We start from the raw sequence: 19369 nt of genomic DNA, 5'->3' as shown, positions 1-19369 counted from the left end.
TCTAATTGGTCAGTAGTGAGTGTTTTGGAATAGTTGATGCCTCCTGTATCTCTTAGCAGTTTTATCTTTTAGTAGTTGAACTGAAAAAAGCAAAAATAAAATGCGCAAGATCGGTTTGTCGTTTCGTGCCGGCAGTAGATGTGACATATGCGAAAAGTCTTATTAAAAGTTTAACAAAGCTGAGGTACCTAAAACTTAAACTGAAATAATAGCTTATTGCAAAGCAGCTCCTTCCTCCAAAGCGCAAAACCTGAAATTCCCATGATGTTATTGCTATGTGAACCTCTCACTCATTTTTTTTATTTTATCGTAAAACTCCCAGTTAATTTTCAAAATTAAAATTTGTCTATCAGATGAAATTTGTTTTGCCAAAAGTTGCATTTTCAATTTTTGTTCAGCCAATTCAGTTTTCCCATGTCTTACCTGTGTTCTGGAAATTTCGGGTGGTTTTGCCGAAACATTCCTTCCGTTTAATCTCAAGAAAAACTTACCTTAAGCCAACAAAAATAATCACAACAATGCGAATAATTTCTCTACTTAATTTTAAAACAAAACTCAACGCTCTAGCTAAAGCTGATTCTGAGATACAAATGTGAAAATTTTCAAACTCGTTTTTCACGGTTTTTAAAAAAAAAATCGGCAAAACCATTTTCAGGTGAAGTATTAGGCAGGATCCCTCCTTACTCATGGTTCGCCACTTCAAACTCTTTTGGAAAGGAAAAGAATAACAATCAATTCAAACCTGTTCAGGTTAACAAATTGGAAAACTAAGGGTTGTTTTCTTTGCCTATTGTTCTAGTCAAATTCAGCCTCCAAAGGTAGCTTTTGTATTATGATTTGCCTTTATATCAACTATTGCTTTCTAATGCCAATTAATAAAATCACATTAAGGCTATATAGGCTGGCCTAGTGCTGCAGATGGTGCACTTATTTTCCTAATACCTAGCCTATGAACTATGCAGCAACTAAAAATTGTGGTTAAATTCTATAATAAATTTTTTCTGGCAAACAGAACTAGGCTAGTCTAGAACTCTAGAAGAGGTAAAGGTCTAGATTCAGGGCTATTCACTAGTAAAAAAAAAACAATTCTTACTTGATGATATGCTGATTAAAGTGAATATAGGCCTACCACTTGATGCATTTTATATGCTGTTTACAAACATAATAATTGCTTCTACGGCAAATTCAGATTTAAGCACTTTGCTTAGTTACTAGTTGCTTTTCTCTGCCTTTAGTTCTGAAAATGCAATTCCTGTTATTTGAGTAAAATTTTGAGCCATATATATGTTTTTTTTTCAAAATTTAGGAAATATATTTGCATATCTTTAAAACCTTATAAAATGGAACTGAGCAAAGTTATGAAGCTGAAAACAGTTTTGTTGTACTTCAATTAAGCAGAAGATCTATTTTCACTCTTATAACACATATTTTTAAAGATCAGGGTCTTCTAGAGGGAGAAGCAGTAGAGGTAGTTGCTTCAAAATAGCTTCCCAGGAAATACTTTAGTCTGTAGATTCATCCCTGAAAGTTTCATTTTCCTAACCTAAACCCTTTCTGAGATAGCAAGAAGTCAATTAACTAGAATTTTACCTTAAATTTGTTTTTAGGTATTATGTTTTAATGATATTTTGATAGATTTCATTAGACTAATCTAACTCTGCCTCTAAGTGTGTACCATTATGTACACAAGTAGTGTTTTTCTTTTCCAAAATTCACCATTTGAAACAAAACTGCATACATAGCTGCCTTAAATGTTACATGGATAGGCTGATAATTGTAAACTTATTTTCTGGTAGTTATGATTCATATTTTGAAATGTAAGTAGACAAAAAGATAATATGTTATGTGGGTCACAAAATGGCCTACCAGCTAACATGGCAGCAAGATTGAAAGCTAATACATTACAGTTTTTACTCATTTTAACTAGGAAGTTTTGCTAAGCTGTATTTTTCTATGACAAATCATAGAAAAAATACATAAATCAATGAAAAGGAATGGCTCTCAATTCAGGGAGAAAAAAATTTATGTTGACTATGCTATTTAAAAGAAAAATATGTATTTATTTATCATTCAAATTCCCTCCCCCCTCACAATACTGTCCCAGAAATTTTCAACTTTATACCCCAGCCTGGATACCAAGCCTTAAAAGCTTACCAAAATTATAATTGTAGAAATGCTCATTTAGGTAGTAGAAAAATCCCCACAACTTTAGTCAAAACTTTCGTTTACCTTGACATGTTAACTAGTCTAGTATCAATGTTATAATCAACGAATACAACCTTGACTATAAAAATATATTCTGAATAGTTCACTTTTTACCACCTCAAAAATAAAGCCAAACAAAAAGCCCACCCAACACCCTCAACCCCCCTTAATGTGCAAATATAGCCTATAGCCAGAATTAGGTCTTCATACAAATAGAAAATGCCAGAGCACTAAAAAGAGAAAAAACAAAACAAAAGTAAAATAACACTATACAACTATGACAACATAATTAGAGCTGAAGAAGTTGGCTCCAAGCATGTCTTAAATCTTTTGGTTGTTTTTTTTTTTCTGAAGTTTTGCAACAGCTATGGTAGGATCTGTTATGCAAAGACTATTTTTCCCTACATATTTATTTTTTTGGTTGTTTTTTTTCTTAAGTTTTGCAACAGCTATGGTAGGATCTGTTATGCAAAGACTGTTGATGAGCTTTGAATTGAGTGTCCAAATTGGATATCTCAGTAGCATAGGTATTTTGTAAAAGGGAAGAAAATAGAGTAGATTTTCAATTTATCAGCATTTGTAAAAATACTGAAGCCATACCCAAGATATTGCAGATATAGTATTTTGATGACTGGAATACACATTTTCATTACTGTGGTCCTTTCTCCCAGTCAAAATCTGATGTTCACTTGACCCTTTGAAGTTTGAATTTGATTCCCCAACTCATTCAAGAAATAACACAGATACACTGTTTTGATACCCTGGCAAGACATAGTGTCTTATGAATTACCTCACTGCTCAAGTGCAAAATTCTAAGTTGTATGTTCAGGGGGCAAAACTGTTTATTAAATTGAGGAAAAAATAATTTTTGCTAATCATTAATTGCAGATAAGTAATGTAGGCTATTAAGTTCCAATGACAGCCAAAGGGGGTATACTATTGGAGCTACTTTCCCTCAAGACGTTATTACATGCACCTGGGTCTTATGCATAACTGTGTTTTTAATGGTATAGTACACCTATATGTTACATAATAGGGTTTGTTTAATTCAGGATTTCTTTGGATTTTATGCTATAGGAGTTGCTAGAGTTCAGAGCCTGCCAAATCAAGATTCAAACATAGACATTACATCATAGTTTCTTTGATTGTTCAAAAACCCAAGAGGACCAGAAAAAAAACCCGTCAGGGGTGGCTAGTCAAGATGCAAACATATCCATTACATAATAGAGAATGTTTTCTTCAAGATTTTTTAAAGACATTTTTCTTCAAGTTCCAAGTTATTTCAAGATGTTTTTAAGACATTTTTCTTCAAGATGTTTCAAGATATTTCAGTATGTTTCTTAGACATTTTCTTCCAAGACATTTCAAGACGTTTTTCAGACATTTTTCAGCAAGACGTTTTTTCTTCGAATTCTTTTGGTTCTTACATAATAGGGAATGTTTTTCTGTGTTAAGGATGACGCATTCTCTTGTGACTTGTTTCTTCAGGTCTCATGGGGAGCACCGCTTGTAACTGAGGAGGACACACGTGAGGTGTTACGAAATGACGATGTGCACATGGGTTTATGCTTTAAGAAATTTTTCTTCAAGAGATTTGATTTTTCTTTCAAGTTTTTTTTTCTCAGGATGCCTTTATAATCAAAAGATTGTTGTCCTCTTTAGGAATCCCCTCAGAGGAATGATGCACCAGAGAGCCAGTTAAGAAAGCTTCCTAATATTTTGACTGGGGAGTACTTTCTAATGGAAACATTTTGGAAAATCTGTGGAATGTTGTTTTTCCTATGTCTGCAATAATTGACATGCCGGAGAGTAAATAAATGACTGGAAATTGGTTACGTTTGACATTCACCACCTTGTTAAGCAATACTTTATGGGATATTATCAGATAATATTGGAGATTGTTCTTAGCACATTTTGTAGTAATAGTCTTTTACTCTATTGGAACTTGATTGTGCTATCAGAAGTGAAATAAAAGCATGAGTATCATTATGGCTAGAATATTGTACACCTTCATATATGATCAAAAGTATATCTTTTCCTATTCATTACACGTAATATTCTTATATTAGAGGTAATCTTGAACAAGTGTACCTATGTACATAGGCTACCAGATTCTTAAATTACATTAGTGAAATATATTGAAGTTTTATCCTGGAACAAGAAATTTAAAGAATGAAGGATTATTTTTGTATACACAAGTTTTATTACTAAAAACAAATTAACAAGTATCATCAAAACACTTTATTCTTAGAACACTGAAATCAATATTATAAAGTTAGTAGGAAGATATTTTCAACTAGAAAGTCATTCAATATCCACAACATCAAAATTATAATGCTGCATGAAAATCATTACTTTTAACCAATACATCTAGATCTATTCTAGATAACCAACAGGACCCAGGACATGGACCTAATTCGATATTTTGTTCATTTTTGTTGGTTTTATTTTCTGATGTATCTCAGCCTGTGACACTCAATGGCTGACACACGGCACCCTCTAGCAGAATTATCTTACATTGGGCATTTTTCGGGAATTTTTCTGCAAAAATATCCACATTTTTGGGAACTTTTTCCCATAAAAATATCTTTATCAACAAAAATTACCATCGTTTTTATATGAACAGCAAAAACTTGCCATTTAAGTGTTAGATTGTGATTTTTCATGGCAGTTCCCAGCTTGTGAAACTCAATAGCTGTCACACGACATCTTCTGGCAAGCATATCAAACATATTGCATTTTCGGGGGTATTTTTCTGGCGAAAATATCCCTTTACAATGAATCAGTCATTTACACTTAATTAAAAATCCCCAATAGCGTTTTTTTTTTCTGATGACTCCTGGCAATCGAGGCCATTGTGGCGAAATGTACCCCATTGACTCCTTCTGGCACACATTACCACATCTAAAGGGTTATCAACCTTCCAACTTTGTTTTTATTTGAACAGCAGAAACTTGTCATTTCATTTTTAGATTGCAATGTTCCATGGCAATTCTAAGCTTGTCACACTCAATGGCTTTCCTTTCCTACAAAAATAACCCTTTGCACTAGAATCAATCATTTAAACTTAATGAAAAATCCTCAATAGCGCTTCTTCTGATGACTCCTAGTAATTGACTCCAGTGTAGCACTCAATGGGTAGCATATAGCACCATATATATATATATATATATATATATATATATATATATATATATATATATATATATATATATATATATATATATATATATATGTTAATAAGTTCTATTTTATTAATAAACTTAATTTAACTAGCATGCTGATACATTCTTCAATAAACTAGTTGTAAGTTGATTTTCCACTTCATGAAACTGCTTGTATGTTCATGAAACATGTTTTATGTCGATATTTTTTTGTGATGTTTAATGTATCTTGATTTGTTAATCCTTGTAAAAATGATGCCTGTTGGGTTTTTGTTCATGGAACTTGTTGCATGCTGATTCCTTGTTTGTGAAACTGTATATAGGCTATGTTGATTTTTTTGTTGATTTTTTCTTCTTGAATGTTATTGTATGTTAATTTTTCTTCTTGAAACTTATTTTAGTTCTTCTTTATGGAATTGGTTTTATGTTGATTTTTTAATTTCTTAATGAAATTAAATTTCTTAATTTCTAAAATTCTTGATTTCTTAATGAAACTAGTTGTATGTTGATTTTCGTATGAAACTTGTTGTATATTGGTTATATCTTTGTGAAACAAGTTGCATGTTAATTTTTTTCTTGAAAAAACTTGCTCTATATTTAGGTTTTTTTTTCTTGAAACTTGTTGAATGTTGATTTTTTTCATGGAAACTAATTTATCTATTTTTTATTAGTGAAACATGTTGCATGTTGTTTTTTTGTTCATGAAACTTGTTGCATGTTTTTTTTTTCGTGAAGCATAATCTATGTTTTGTTTCTTTATGAAACTTGTTGTATGTTAATTCATTATTCAAAAAACGTCGTATTTTTTAAGTTTTCATAATGAAACTTGTTGTGTGTTGATTTATTCTTCGTGGAACTTGTTGCAAGTTGGTATTTTTGACTGCGTAACTTGTTGTATGTTGATTTTGTTATCTTCGTCAAACTTATAGTATTTTGGTTTCATTTTTTTGAAAATTATTATCTCGTAATTTTTTCTTCGTGAAACTTGCGCTTTGATTTTCTTTTTCTTCGCGAAATAGGCTGTAGGCCTATGTCCATTTTTGGCTCATGGAACACATCATTAAGCTTATTGCATATTGATTTTTGAAACTTGATCTTATATTATAGATAAAGTTCTATTATAGAAGCTTGATCAACTATCTATTGATAGTTGATCTTGAAACTTATTTTATGTTAATTTTTCTGAAACTTGTTTATTTTTATTTTATCTTCATAAAAGCTGTTTTATGTCGATTTTGTCTTCGTGGAACTAGTTGAATGTTGTTTCTTCGAAACTTAATGTATCTTAATTTTTTGTCCGGAAACATGTTCCATGTTGTTTTTCTGCTCTTGAAACTTGTTGCTTCATGAGTTTTTGCTAATGAAGCATAATGTATGCTGTTTTTTCTTCGTGAAACGTAATGTATTTTTATTTTTCTTTGTGAAACTAGTCATATATTTATTTTTCTTCTTGAAACATGTTGCATGTTGAATTTTTGGTTCGTGGAGCTTATTGCACGTGGATTATATCCTTATGAAAATTGTTCCATGTTGATTTTTCACTTCTTGGAACTTGTACGTTTATTTTTCTCCTCATAAAGCTGGTTTTTCTCGTGGAACTTTTTGCGCGATGATTTTTGTCCTCAAAATTTGATATATGTTGATTTTTCTCTTCACGAAGCTTGTTGTACGGGTATGTTGATTTTTTCTTCGTGAAACATGTTGCATGAGGATTTTTTTATTTGTGAAACTTGTTATATTTTGAATTTTCTTTCTGAAACTTATGACATGTTGATTTTTTCTTCGCGAAACTGATTGTATGATGGTTTTATCACTGTGAAAATTATTGTACTTTTATTTTTTAACCTCGTTGCATGTTGATTTCCTTTTTCTTCGTGAAACTGAATGTATATTGATTTTTCTTCGTGAAACTTGATGCATCTTGGTTTTTTTATCTTCATAAAACTTGTTCTGTGTAGGTTCTTTTTCGTGAAACTTGCCGCATCTTGATTTTTTTCTTCGTGAAACTTGTTGTACGTATATTTTTTTGTCTTGGTGAAACTGGCTGTATCATGATTTTTCTTGTTCGTGAAACTTGTTATAAGTTGATTGTTTCTTCGTGAAACTTTGTGCTCGTCGATCTTTCTCTTCATGAAACTTGTACGCTGATTTTTCTCTTCTTGAAGCCATGCAACAAGTTTCACGAAAAAAATCACATGCTTGCCAGAGGGTGCCTTGTGTCAGTTATTGACTCTCACAGGCTTGGAATTGCCATGGGACATCGCAATCTAACAAGGAAATGGCAAGTTTCCGCTGTTCAAATAAAAACAAGTGTAAAGTGTAAACGATTATTTTTGCTGAAGAATGTCTGAGAATGCCATAGGTGTGATAATGCACACCAGAGGATGCCATATGTTAGCCACTGAGTGCCAAGCTTGCGTCAATTCCCAGGAATCATCAGAAGAGACACTATTGACAATTTCTCTTTGAGTATAAATGCTCGATTTTACTTCAAACGGTTGTTTTTGTTGGAAAGTGTCTGAAAATGCTTGACGTGTAATAATGTACGCTAGAGGGTACCATATACCAGCCATTGAGTGCCACACTGGAGTCAATTGCTAGGAGTAATGAAAAGAAATGCTATTTGAAATTTTGCTTTAAGTTTAAATGATCGATTCTAGTGTAAACGGTTATTTTTGTAGGAATAGAACTTTGCAATTTAACAAAGAAATGGCAAGTTCAATGTTGATTTTTTGGTTTGTTAGAAAAACGCAATTGAGTGTTTTTTTGGCACTCGGTATCTATCAAGTGACATATAGCATTCGCAAATTCTGTCGGTCTCTCTGTCAGTCTATCGGTCTGTCGGTCTGTCTGTCCCAGTTTTGCTACTTTAGACACTTTCAGGTAAGCTATGACGATGGAATTTGGCAGGTGTATCAGGAACCAGACCAGATTAAATTATAAATTGTCGTTTCCCCGATTGGACCCTCTGAAGGAGAGGGGGATGGTTAAATCAGAAAAATTAGAAAAAATGAGGTATTTTAACTTACAAACGGGTGATCAGATCTTAATGTAATTTGACGTTTGGAAGGATATCGTGTCTCAGAGTTCTCATTCTAAATCCCGACCGGATCCGGTGACATTGGGGGGAGTTGGGGGGGGGGAGAACCTAAAATCTTGGAAAACGTTTAGAGTGGAGGGATCGGGATGAAACTTGTTAGGAAAAATGTTATAAAACTTGTTATAAAAATAACCGTAACGGACCCGCTCTCTTTGGGGGAGTTACGGGGGGGGGGAGAGGGTTAATTCTGAAAAATTAGAAAAAATGAGGTATTCTTAACTTATGAAGGAGTGATCAGAACTTAATGAAATTTTATTTTTGGAAGGATATCGTGTTTCAGAGCTCTTATTTTAAATTCCGACTGGATTTGGTGTTATCGCGGGGAGTAGGGGGGGGGGAGGGACCTAACATCTTAGAAAACGCTTAGAGTGGAGGGATCGCGATGAAACTTGGTGGGAAAAATAACCACAAGTCCTAGATACGTGATTGACGTAACTGGAACGGATCCGCTCTCTTTGGGGGAGTTGCGGGGGGGAGGTTAATTTTGAAGAATACAAAAAGTTATGTATTTTTAACTTACGAATAAGCGATCGGATCTTAATGAAATTTGATATTAGGAAGGATATCGTGTCTCAGAGCTCTTATTTTGAATTCCGGCCGGATCCAGTGTCATTGGGGGGAGGGGACCGGAAATCTTGGAAAACGCTTAAAGCGGAGAGATCAGAATGAAAGTTGGTGGGAAGAATAAGCACAAGTCCAAGATACGTGATTGAAATAACCGGACCGGATCTGCTCTCTTTGGTGGAGTCAGGGGGGAGGGGGAGTAATTCGGGAAAATTAATTATGAAAGGGTGATCAGACCTTATTGAAATTTGATCTTTAGAAGGATCTTGTGCCTTAGAACTCTCATTTTAAATCCCGACCAGATCTGGTGACATTGGGGGGAGCTGGAGGGGGAAACTGGAAATCTTGGAAACCGGATATCTTGGAGAACGCTTAGGGTGGAGAGATTGCGATGAAACTTAATGGGAAGAATAATCACAAGCTATAGATATGTCATTGACCTAATTGGAACAGATCTGTTCACTTTAGGGGAGCTGGGGGTTGTTAATTTGGAAGAATTAGAAAAGTTAAGGTATTTTATCTTAAGAATGGGTGACCGGATCTTAATGAAGTTTGGTATTTAGAAGGGACTCATGTCTCAGAGCTCTTATTTTAAATCCCGACCAGATCTGTTGACATTGGAGGGAGTGGGAGGGGGAAACTGGAAATCTTGGAAAACGCTTAAAAATGTTATAGATACGTGATGGACGTAACCGGACTGGATCCGCTCTCTTTGGGGGAGTTAGGGGCTGGAGTTCAGTGTTTTGGTAAGTTTGGTGCTTCTGGACGTGCTAGGTAGGCGCGTCCTACCGCCTACCTAGGTAGGCGCGTCCTATTGGTAGGCGTTTCAGGGAGCTGCACAAATTGACTTGATAAAGTCGTTTTCCCCAATTCGACCATCGGGGGGGGCCGAAGGTAGAGGAAAAACTAGAAAAATTGAGGTATTTTTAACATATATATATATATATATATATATATATATATATATATATATATATATATATATATATATATACATATATATATATACATATATATATATATATATATATATATATATATATATATATATATATATATATATATATATATATCTATATATATATATAGATATATATATATATATATATAGATATATATATATATATATAGATATATATATAGATATATATATAGATATATATATAGATATATATATATATATATATATATATATATATATATATATATATATATATATATATATATATATATATATATATATATATATATATATATATATATATATATATATATATATATATATATATATATATATATATATATATATATATATATATATATATATATATATATATATATATATATATATATATATATATATATATATATATATATATATATATATATATATATATATATATATATATATATATATATATATATATATATATATATATATATATATATATATATATATATATATATATATATATATATATATATATATAAACCCCCGTGAATAGAAATACGTCTGGAAAGAAAAGTGCAATCCCTAAGAAAATCTCTGAAAATATCACTGAACACCAACGTGTGCATCGTCATTACATAACACTCCACAAGTGTGTCCTCAGTTACAAGCGGGATAAAAAATGTCTTGAAGATACTCCCTATTACGCAACGCGTACGTTTCCATCTTTACTAGCGTCCCCTGAAGTTTTTTTCTTCGCATCCGCGGTTTTTTTCTAAATAATTAAAGCAACTATGATGCAAGACCTGCGTCTGCATCTTGATTTGGCGGGGCTCTGAACTCTTAACAACTCTCATTGTGTAACATCCAAAGAAACACTGAAGTGAACCAATTCTATTACGTAACAAACTGGTGTACTATGGTGTACTGGTGTAACAGGTGCACTATATTAAGACCTAGGTGCGCGTAATAACGTCTTGAGGGACTAGTAGCTCCAATAGTATACCCCTTATGACTGTCATATGACCTTAAAAGCCTACTCTACTCAGGTAATTCTTCCTTATTTTTTGAAGCCTAGTGTTAGGATGATTACTAGGAGGGTCCTAAAATCATAGGGCAATGGAAAACAGTCAACATTCATGAACAATTTCTTTGCCCTCAAAAAGTCAACGAGCCTTTGCGTTTTGGGCAAACATAATCATTTGAGGCAATAATTTTTCGAAGCTTTAGTAATATATAGGCTACTATTACCGTTAAACATACGTTGAATGAATGACTCGTAGAGGTAAGCTTAGACATTGATATAACTGTTGTATAAACATTATTTTTCAGATTTTATCAGTTTCTGTTCCCAGAACTTGAATCTGGGTAAATCGTTAATTGCAGATAATTTCTTTTCATTTTTTCAATGGTGATCCTTCTTCTATCAGTTCTGAGGTCCTCAAATCTTGAGGTAATAAAAAATAAACACCATGCATGAGTGATATCTATGGTTTTGTCCTTCTTCTTATATCTCCAGAAAATACAACTCCCGTTGAAAATATTACCCCGGAAAATAACGCCCCAGTGAACAACCCCTCCCTGAAAATACCCCCCGCGAAAAATCCCCCCCCCCCCCCAGAAAATACTATCTTAGAAATATATCCTCAGTGGAGGGAAATTATTCCCAAAAATTCACTCACAACCGAAAATTTTCCAAGACAATCCCCCCTGCAGAATAAGTTGGTTTTAGGTTCTAATGCTGCTCCTTACTTCCACATGAAATAAACTTTTTTTAGTTATTTTCTCATTGTTTTTTTTAAATAATGCTAGAAAATCCTGCGACCCCTTCATGGAAATTCTCTTCCTCATGATAAAGTCTTCCATGGAAAGATCCTCCCACGTAACCCCCTCCCCCGACCCCTTTAACATTAAAAAGTCCCCCTGAAAACGTCTGTACCCGTCCCAATAACCGTTACTATATGTAAACATTGGTCAATGTTTGTAACTTGCAGCCCCTCTCTCAGGGACTGGGAGGATTAAGTCGTCCTAAAAGACATAATTACTAGGTTTTTCGACTAAGCTGAACAAAATCTCTATCTCAAAATTTTGATCCAGTGACTTTGGGAAAAAATGAGCGTGTGAGGGGGACTAGATGCCCTCTATTTTTTTTGTCACTGAAAAAGGGCACGATAACTTTTAATTTCCGTTAGAATGAGCCCTCTCGCAACATTCTAATACCACTGGGTCGATACGATCACCTCTGAAAAAAAAAAAAAAAACAACAACAAAAAACAAAGAAACACGCACACGTGATCTGTCTTCTGGGAAATATACAAAATTCCACATTTTTGTAGATAGAAGCTTGAAACTTCTACAGTAGGGTTTTCTGATACGCTGAATCTGATGGTGTGAATTTTGTTAAGATTCTTTGACCTTTAGGATTGTTTTCCCCTATTTTCTTAAATAAGGCAAATTTTCTCAGGCTCGTAACTATTACTGTTAAGCATATTTTGAATGAATGACTCGTTAAGGTAAGCTTAAACGTTACTGTAGCTGTTAATTGTAAATATTATTTTTCAGATTTGAAAAACTCGTAACTTTTGATGGGTAAAACTAAACTTGATGAAACATATATTTAGAATCAGTGTAAAAATGCGATTCTTTTGTTGTAACTATTGGTATCAAAATTCCATTTTTTAGAGTTTTGGTTGAGCTGGGTCACTCCTTGCTGTAGTTCGTTACCACGAACTGTTTGATAACGTTAGTAAATAAACTTTAAATTTCATTAGACTAATTGTCCAACGTCACATTGCCAAGCTTTGTCCTCTCGGCCTCATTGTTTAGGATGCCTATTAACAAATCATCAACTTTAAATTTCATTAGACTATATTTTTGTGTTTAACTTTCCTGGGATTTGCATCAAAGTTACGTTTTGTCTCACAAATTATACCCCAATATAGTATACTTTACAAATAATCTACATATCTATGAGGTATTTTGAGCCTTCATGCTCTCCCCCTCGAATTAGAATAAAATTTGTTCGAAATTTGTTCTAACTCTTTAACGACGACCCCTGAATCACATAGGCCATTTAATTAGAATAAATAGCTCCTTTGAAAGTACCAAAAAAAACTTGATTCTAAAGAGCTAGGATTGACGAGGGGACGACTTCCCTCTTATGCGTAACCATTTTTGCGTTTTAAGTTTTAATGTTGCTCGTTAATTTCAGCTGAAAAAAATTTCGAATATTTTTACTAATGCTGGGAAATCTGGCGCCATCTTAATGGCTAATTTTTCCATAGAAAGATCCTCCCACGTAACCCCCTCCCCTGACCCTTGACAGAAAACGCCCCCCCCCTAAAATGTCTGTATACTTCGCAATAACCTATACTATATGCAAACAATGGGCAAAGTTAACAACTTGCAGCCCTTCCCTTGGGACTTTGGGGGATTAAGTCATCCTTAAAGCCATAGGTATTACATTTCTCGACTATGCTGAACAAAATGGCCATCTCGAAATTTTGATCAGGTGACTTTGTAAAACATAAGTGTGGTGGGAGCATTAGTTGCCCTCCAATTTATTGGGTTACTTAAAAAGGGCACTAGAACTTTGAATTTTGGTTTAAATGCGCTGTCTCTTGATGTTCTATGACCAATGGGTAGACAAGATCACCCATGGAAAAAAAACAAGACACACACGCATCCTTGATCGGCAAAATATACAAAATTCCACATTTTTGCAGATATGATATAAACTTCTATGGCAGGGTTGTTTGATAGGCTGAATCTGACGGTGTGATTTTCATTAAGATTCAATGACTTTTATGGGGTGTTTCCCCCATTTCTAGAAAATAAGCCAAATTTTCTCAGGCTCGGTATATTTTATGGGTAAGACTAAACTTGTACATATTAGAAGGCAGCATAAGAATCCAATTCTTTTGATGTACCCATTTGTATCAAAATTCGTTTTTTTAGGATTTTTAGTTTCCATTTAGCCGGGTCACTCCCTACTTACAGTTTGTTAACATAAACTGTTCGAAAAACGCTATAAGTCTTTCCGTGTGTTTCCAATTTCACTAAAAAGAAACATCTTTCGTGTTTTTTTGACGTTTTTAAATATATATTTGAGAACATATTTAACCTAAGGAGTTACAGATAAACCGAAGATTTCCATGTCGGCAAACAGATGTAGATATGCTGAATGCATCCAACAAATACAGTTACAGAGGTAGAATAGGAAGCACAATCATACTCAAGTCTACTTATAAGCTAGATTTAAAAGTTGGGCCCCACCCATTGAATCCTGAAAAGTTCCATATCTAAGCAACCCGTTATGAGTTTTTGCTCATTGATAATATAATTGATTAATTTCTGCCTTCTTCCCCTCCGAATTGGTTCCCTGTAGATTGGCATGATTATCAATTAAAGTGCTTATAAAGATAGGGGTTTTAATTACAGACTCAAAATACATTTTTGACTGAAATATATTGATTTGGGTCTTTTGTTCACAGATCACAAACCAAAGACGAAACTTGTCTAAACAAACAAACCAAAAGTAATCTTAATAGTGAAGCCAAAGATTGAATCTTAAATATTATGGATTTTAACGATTTACTGTAACTTCCTGAATTTGGTGCAGTTTTCCTATTTTCCCACCGTTTCCCCCTCCTTCTGAAAAGGTTCTTTGCTAAGTTGTTTGTTATTGCCTGGTGGGGATTGTTAAATGCGAATGCAGGGTCAACATTTATTTCTTCCAAAAAGATAAGTTAGTCTTTTTGTTAACTAAATTATTGCTTTCCGAGTCACAGGAGAATTCTTCGATTTTAGTTTTCACATAGTTATATGTGTAATAATAATAATAATATTTATTGCCCACAAACATACAAAAGTATAAACAGTGGAGTACAAAGAAGAAATTAATAAACAAAGCAAAAACAAAAGTACACGTAACTCAACAATGGCAAGCACAACAAAGCTAATATAACAAAGAAAAACAGTATAATAAAATAGACTAACAGATCAGTAGAACAGACGAAGTAAAGCTGCATTGATAACCAAAAATATTTACAAACACAGTATAGACCACCGCTCATGTTTTGCCCTCAACATATTCATCGTTTATTATTAACCCACAAAGATAGCCCTATGGAGAAAAGAAAAAGCAAACGCAATTAACAGAATGACCAAAAAAACTAAACACTTATCCTACATAATACATAAATAACAAAAGAAAATATAACTAAACTTGAAAGATAACTTATAAGAAGAAGGAGATTATGGCACCATCGCCCCATATAGGGAATTATTCTTGCAGAGAGATCAGTCATAGCGAGAAAGACGATTTCGAACGGCAACTATAGATCAATAGTGCCATATCTTTTACTAATCCAAGAGTTTCTAGTCCAGGGTGGTAGACCTAACAAGAACTTACAAAATGATAAAAGCATTACCGAATGGTACGTTTATTTCGGTCGGTTAATAGAGCCCAAAACGTAGATCCATTTAGTGACAGATATAGAGTTAGGAATCCAATATTACTCTTATCTACTTTTAGGCTAAATCCACAAAAAATTCTTATTTAATCTTGAAAATTTCATGTAATCCCTCATTTAATTTTTTTTGCTCCCCCCCCCCTTCCGAAAGAACCTGTTGTAGCACAGTGGATTGGTGTTCTTCCTTGGGAATATGGGGCCCAGGGCAGTGCTGTCACTTACTTGAAGTACTACTTAAGTAAAATTTTCCATTACTTGTACTTGTACTTAAGTAAAAACTCTAGGGTGTACTTATTACTTGATACTTAAGTAAGATTACAAAATACTTATTACTTAAGATACTTTTAATGTACTTGTTTTTCAAATACTTTACCTTTGACACGAAAAATTTTGTGTGTGTGCGCTTTGGCAATGAACAAGAAACCTCACCTTTAGATTTAGAGCAAACTCAGATACAGCTTTTGTGTGTGTGTGCTTTGGCAATGTACAAGAAAACATCACCCTTTAGATTTAGAGTAAACTCAGATATAGCTCGATGCCCTATTTTTGGATATGAAATAAGGTATTTGTTTTTTACGAAAAAGAAATTATAGTAGGGTTAGCACTTGGTTTAATTTTTGTTTAAAAGTTACATAACAAAGAAAACAGAAATTACTTCACAGTTCACTGGTCGACAGTGAGCTAAAATCCCTTGTTTTGTGCTAAATGTTGCATACTGTACTCCATTTGGGCTTATATTTCTGACATTAACGTTCAAGTTTTGTCATCTCGTCAACTGAACCAGATTTCTACCATTTCATCGTCTTCAGGACCATATTATTGGTAAAACTACTGAAGCTATGAATCTTTGTCCATCTAAATGTTGTTTGCAATAAACAAGTCTAGGCAATTCTAGCTGGATCCAATGCAGTGGTATTTTGTCAAACTCGTTCCAGCAGATTCAGGTATTCAGACGAATCTGACTTCAGATTTGTCACTCCATTCATAAGTTATAAGCCCTACTAAATTAAAGGAAAACTCAACTTTCTTAAGACTTGACACCCTCTCCCCCTCACCCTATTTGAGATAGGGTTTGTGATACCAGAACTTGATATGAGCCCTGATCTTAGGCATCTTTGGTCTAGTTTTCATTTGGATCCGTTATTCTATTTGCAAGTTATACTAAATTAAACAGAAAACTTAAATTTTTCAGGAATTAAAACCCACTCCCCCTTGTTAAATTTGAGCTAGGGTCTTTATCTCAAAACTTGATATGTGTCATGGTCTTAGGGCACTTTGGTTCAATTTTCATTCAGATCAATCACTCCAGTTGCAAGTTACTCTGAATTAAACGAAAAACAGTTTTTAGCAGGTAAAGCCCTCTCCCCCCTGTTTTATTTTAGCTAGGGTCTTCATCTTTCAACTTGATATGTCTCATGATCCTTGGCACCAAATCTGGCCATTATAATTTTCATCCAAATCCAACCAGCTGTTCTCCCCCTATACGTGATTAAACAGACGGACGGACACACAGACAGACAGGCGGACGGATTTTGCAACATCTTAGGTAGCCATGTTGGCTCATTGGATCCAAAAAAAGGAACACAATAGCATATCATCATCCAGGCATCATCACCTATTTGGATAGTGGAAAATATCCATCCATATAGGTTTTTGAGATCTGTCTGTCTGTCCGCCCGTCTGTGCAATCGAGTATAGCGGGAGAACCGCCAGTCAGATTTGTACTAAAATTGAACTATTTGGATTAAAACTGAGCTTAATTAGGGCGATGGGGCTTTAAGTGTTAAAAAAAATCGAGTTTTTCATTTAATTCACTGTAACTTGCAAATGGAGAGATGAATTTCGATGAAAATTGAATAAAGATGCCTAAGAGTATGATATGCATTAAGTTCTGGGATGAAGACCCAAGCCTAATTAGGTCAAGGGGGAGGGGGCTTTAAGTGCTTAAAAAGTTAAGTTTTTTGTTTGACTTAGTTTAACTTGCGAATGAAGTAATGGATATCAATGAAAGTCAAGCCAAAGATGCCAAAACCATAAGATACATAATGTTTGAAGATGAAGACCCTAGATTAATTAAGGGGAGGGGGCTTTAAGTGCTAAAAAAAAGTTGTGTTTTTCATTTAATTCAGTTTAACTTGCGAGAGATTGATGGATCTCAGTGAAGATTGAACCAAAGATGCCTAAGACCGTGACAGGCATCAAGTTTTGAGATAAAAACCCTAGCTCAAAAGTATAACTTTCGAATGGAGCAACGGATACAAATGAAAGCTAGACCAAAGATGACTAGGATCAGGGCTCATATCGAGCTCTGATATCACAAGCCCTATCTAAAATAGGGCGAGGGGGAGGGGGTTTCAAGTATTAAGAAAGTCGATTTTTCCTTCAGTTTAGTAGGGCCTATAACTACTTCCACCCATGGCTTGCCCAAAGCCTGGAAATAACCCTTTTCCAAAATAAGTCATACTGAAGCCAACCTTCAACATAATATTCCATCCCCAGAGAAAAATTACTTTGTATTGCACTTGGTATTTACCAAGTGACATACAGTGATCGCAAATTCTGTCGGTCTGTCGGTCTGTCAGTCCCGGTCTCGCTAGTCTAGGCACTTCCAGATAAGCTAGGACGATGAAATTTGGCAGGCGTATCAGGGACCAGACCAGATTAAATTTGAAATAGTTGTTTCCCCGATTCGACCATTTGGGGAGGGGGCGTAGGAGGACGGTTAGTTTGGAAAAATTAGATCGGATCTTAATTGAATTTGATATTTAGAAGGATATCATTTCTCAGAACTCTTATTTTAAATTTTGACCGGATCAGGTGACATTGGAGGGGGAAAACTAAAATCTTGGAAAATGCTTAGAGTGGAGGGATCAGGATGAAACTTAGTGGTAAAAATAAGCACAAGTCCTAGATACGTGATTGACATAAACAGAACGAATTCACTCTCCTTTGGGGAGTTGGGGTGAGGGTTGATTCTGAAGAATTAGAAAAAATAAGGTATATCTAGTAGGACCTCGTAACTCAGATCTCATGTTTTAAATCCATTGGGGGGATTGGGGGGGGGATCGCAAATCTTGTAAAACGCTTGGAGTAGAGTGATCAGGATGAAACTTGGTGGGAAGAATAAGTCGTAGATACGTGGTTGACATAACCGAAATGGATTCGCTCTCTTTGAGGGAGTTGGAGGGGGTGTTAATTCGGAAAAATTACAAAAATTGAGGTATTTTTAACTTAAGAGCGGGTGACCGTTCGTGAGGTATTTTTGAATTTGATATTAAGAAGGAACTCATGTCTCAGATCTCTTATTTTAAACCCCGACCAGTTCTGGTGACATTGAGGGATAGTTGGAGGGGGAAACCGGAAATATTTTAAAACGCTTAGAGTGGAGAGATCGAGGTGAAACTTGGTGGGTAGAATAAGTAAATATCGTAGATACGTGATTGACGAAACCGGGCTGGATCCACTCTCTTTGGGGTAGTTAGGGGAGTCCATTGCTTTGGCGAGTTCAGTACTTCTGGACGTGCTAGGACAATGGAAATTGGTAGGCGTGTCAGGGATCTGCACAAATTGACTTGATAAAGTTGATTTCCCTGAATCAACCATCTAGGGGGGCTGAAGGGAGAGGAAAAATTAGAAAAACGAGGTATTTTTAATTTAACCGGGCTGGATCCACTCTCTTTGGGGTAGTTAGGGGAGTCCATTGCTTTGGCGAGTTCAGTACTTCTGGACGTGCTAGGACAATGGAAATTGGTAGGCGTGTCAGGAATCTGCACAAATTGACTTGATAAAGTTGATTTCCCTTAATCAACCATCTAGGGGGGCTGAAGGGAGAGGAAAAATTAGAAAAATGAGGTATTTTTAATTTGCGAATGGGTGATCGGATCTTAATGAATTTTTATATTTAAAAGGACCT

The 19369-nt window shown here is 34.5% G+C and overlaps 1 protein-coding gene across 2 annotated transcripts in view; it reads left to right on the top strand.

Annotated features, from left to right (window-relative positions):
- Positions 1 to 675: 675 nt before the first annotated feature.
- The window catches only part of LOC136026321 (tRNA-dihydrouridine(16/17) synthase [NAD(P)(+)]-like), a 72086-nt gene continuing 53392 nt past the window's right edge, over positions 676 to 19369 (top strand). Inside the window, exon 1 of one of the 2 annotated variants that reach the window (XM_065702747.1) lies at positions 676 to 818. The gene's annotated coding sequence lies outside the window, so the exon portion shown is untranslated. The remainder of the gene's footprint in view (positions 819 to 19369) is intronic. The other variant, XM_065702753.1, reaches the window with a different exon arrangement.

Source organism: Artemia franciscana, chromosome 1 (genome assembly GCF_032884065.1).
Source record: "Artemia franciscana chromosome 1, ASM3288406v1, whole genome shotgun sequence".
NCBI classification, from domain to species: domain Eukaryota; kingdom Metazoa; phylum Arthropoda; class Branchiopoda; order Anostraca; family Artemiidae; genus Artemia; species Artemia franciscana.
This window is presented reverse-complemented; position numbering and strand designations above follow the sequence as displayed.